The 3,401-nt window shown below is 60.0% G+C and overlaps 1 pseudogene across 1 annotated transcript; it reads right to left on the minus strand.

Moving 5' to 3' along the window:
• Positions 1–97: 97 nt before the first annotated feature.
• On the minus strand, positions 98–1,413 carry LOC311621306 (tryptase beta-2-like; annotated as a pseudogene). The gene is made up of 5 exons: positions 1,350–1,413; positions 1,033–1,203; positions 654–919; positions 336–499; positions 98–262 (listed from the first exon to the last, which is right to left on the minus strand). The product of its transcript is annotated as a tryptase beta-2-like (transcript).
• Between the last annotated feature and the right edge of the window lie 1,988 nt (positions 1,414–3,401).

Here is a 3,401-nt window from a genome sequence, read left to right on the forward strand (position 1 = left end):
GAGGTGGAATGGGCAGACACTGGGGAGGAAGCCGGGGTCTGGGGACAAGAGGGGGCTGAATTCTCCTTGGCCCCAGGTGGCAGCTGAAGGGACAGGATCAGGGCTCCTTGAGGACGTACTGGTGGATCCAGTGCAGGTAGGAGGTGACGCGGGTGTAGATGCCGGGCCTGTTGGGCTGGGCACAGCCGTCACCCCAGCTGACCACACCCACCTGCATCCAGGTGCCATTGACCTTGCAGACCAGGGGCCCTCCAGAGTCGCCCTGTGGAGGAGAGGGGTCAACAAGGGGCTGGAGAGGCTGAGGGGGTGGGCCTTGGGGGAGGACATGGGCGCACCTCGCAGGAGTCCATGTTCGTGGTCCCGGCACAGATCATGTCCTTACGGACGATCCGGACGTTGTCCCCGGTGTAGAGGCCAGCGTGGTATTCGGAGTCACATTCGCTGTTTTCCACGATGGGGACCTTCACCTGCTTCAGGGGGTACGGCGGGGGGAGGGGCACTGAGGCGAGAGGAGAGCATTCAGCACCAGGGAGGAGGCCAGCACTACTCTGAACCTGCAGTTCGGATGCCTCCCCCAACGGAAACCCAGAGTTGGGTCTTGGGTGTGACTGGTCCCCACTCCCCAAAGCCCTCCAACTATTCCTGACACTCACCTTCCTCTTGCACATCACTCCAGCCTGTCACCCAGCAGGGGGTGCCCGGGGGGAATGTCTCTGAGGCAGGGGGCAGAGCCACCCGCTGAAGTTTGCAGGAGACCCTCACGGGCTCCTCCAGCTCCATCAGTGCGATGTCAAACCCTTCCAGAACGACATAGAAGTTGGGATGCACGATGATCCAGTTGATGGGCAGCAGCTTGTCCTGGTAATAGAGGTGCTGCTCCCGCAGCTGCACCCTCAGGTCTGCAGGATCTTTGATTTCCCTGGAGGGAGGGGCACCTACTCAGGGGACTGAGCGTCCTCCTGTACACCCAGGAGGGAGTGGGGATGCAGTCCCAGCCCCAGCCCCCACCCATCAGGCCCCATGGGCATTCACGGTCCCACGCAGTGCGCAGCGGTCAGCACCCACTGGGGGTGGATGAGGGAGCCCCCGCAGAAGTGCATCCAGAATTCCTCTTTGCGTCTCAGGCTCACCTGCCAGGGCCACTTGTTTCCAGGGGCCTCCTGCCCCCCACGATGCCCACTCTCTCCAGGTCCTGGCTCGGGGCTGGGGCAGGAAACACCTCAGGGCAGCACAGGACACAGCCCGGCCCCTGTGCCCACACAAACCTGGGCTTCTGTGAGCCCACCACCCCTTGTGGATCCTGTGGGGGGAGGGGGAAGGAGAGGGACAGGGCTGAGCAGGGTCAGGACTCACAGGGGCCGCGTGGCCCAGGCTCAGCAGGAGGGGCAGTGCCAGCACCAGCAGACTCAGCATCTGGAAGGAGCCAGGAGGGGCTGCTTGACCCAGGGGGGCTGAGCCCGGCGGGGGTCTGCAGGGTGTGGGGGCAGATGGAATCAAGGACCCTGGGATGAGGGGTCAGTGCAGATCCAGAGTCTGAGGTCCTGCTGCTCCAGATGTGAGGCTCAGCTACTCAGTGCACTAACCCCGGGTAGTGGGGTCTGATGGGGTGCTTACCTTGACAGGTTGCTGCTGCTATTGCCCCAGCCCATTCTCCCCTCCCATTTATCCTTCCAGATTGGGTAGGCGTCAGAGGAGGGTTGCTGGATCCTCCAATCCAGGGTGGAGGAAATGGATGATTCAGACCAAGGCTACCATGTGACCTATACCCCCACCAGCAGGCACCCATCTGGTGTCACATGAGGAGGGCACACAGCCAAGTAGAGGCCAAGCCACCATCACTCCACCTCGAGGTGGGCCCGGCCTTCCTGGACTCTGGAGGCTGAGATGCCTAGTCCAGTCCGAGGGCGGGGAGTGGGCGAGGGCTCTAGCTTCCATGCGTGTCTGCCAGTCCCTCTGTGTGTCAGGGCTCCCCAATCCTGCCATGGCCTCGGAACTGGACATTTGAGAGTACCTCTCTGTCAGCCAGCTGAGCCCTGGCACGGAAATAGCTCCCCTTCCAGCTGCTGGGGTTAGATTCCTCTCCTCTGCCAGAGGCAGTGCGAAGCCCTCCACCAGGCCTCCAGGCACAGCTGTGCCCAGGAACCATGGTGCTGTCCGGCTATGCAACCAGCTGCTCCCACCCTGCCTGTTTCCCGAAGAGGAATCATGACTGAGGGCCACCCTCAGAGGAGCAGGGAGGTGCTCATGGGACAGTGCCACTGACCGTGGTCACTCCTCTCCACCCCTCTGTATTCACAGGGCTCAGCTCTCCCCACTCACCGCCAGGGAGGGGCTGGCAGACTCCTTGTGAGTGCTGGGAGGGAACAGCCCCGCGTCCTCACCCTGCTGCCCCACAGGCCCCAGGATGGCAGATTCCATTCCAACATCCATGTCCGGATGCCACCTGAGCAATTCTGCTGATCACAGTGGAGTCTATTTGGGATCTGAGTGCCATTATCCTGGGACAGGCAGAGGGAAGTGACAGTGAGATAACAAGTCCTTATGCCAATTCCCCCTGGCCACTCCTCCAATCAGGCCCCACTACTCCTGGTGCCCGGTTCATCCATCCCACCTCCTCACTCTCCCCTCGGCCTACTGGTCACAGGGGCCCCAGCCAGCCTCCCCGCTCATGGCATTCCGGAACTGCCTGCATTCCCCACTCCATCCAGGTCACCATCAGGGAAGAGGTGAGAACAAGAACCATTGACTTGACGCAGGCAGAGGGTTCCCAGAGCTCACACAGGGCATGGGCTACTTCATGTTCCTCCCAGACAATTTTTATTTGAGTTGCCTGCTTTCTTATTGTGGAGGTGAAGAGTTCTTTTTATATTTGTACTAGAGGCCCAGGGCATGAAATTCATGCATGGTGGGGTGTCCCTCAGCCCAGTCTGCACCCTTTCCAATCTGGAACCCCTTGAAGGATGTCCAACTGCAGTTTAGGCCAGATCCCATAGGCAGTCGGACATCCCTCTCACAATCCAGGACGGTTGGATCCCAACCGCTCACCTGCCTCTGCCTGATTGCCCCTAACCACTTCTGCCTGCCAGCCGATCACCCCCTAATCACTCCCCTGCCAGCCTGATTGATGCCTAACTGCTCCCCAGCCAGCCCGATTGCCCTTAACTGCCCTTCCCTTCCAGCCTGGACACCCTCAACTCCCCTTCCTTGATGGCCTGGTCTCCTCCAACTGCCCTCCCCTGCTGGCCATCTTGTGTCCACATGGGGGCAGCCACCTTGTGTCTTAGAGTGATGGTCAATTTGCATATTATTCTTTTATTAGATAGGATAACAGTCCTTTATCGGATATGTGTTTTGTAAAGAATTTCTCCCACTCAGGCTGATCTTTTCATTCTATTAACAGT

This window comes from Pipistrellus hanaki, assembly GCF_964339955.1.
Source record: "Pipistrellus hanaki genome assembly, chromosome: 4".
Taxonomy (NCBI): domain Eukaryota; kingdom Metazoa; phylum Chordata; class Mammalia; order Chiroptera; family Vespertilionidae; genus Pipistrellus; species Pipistrellus hanaki.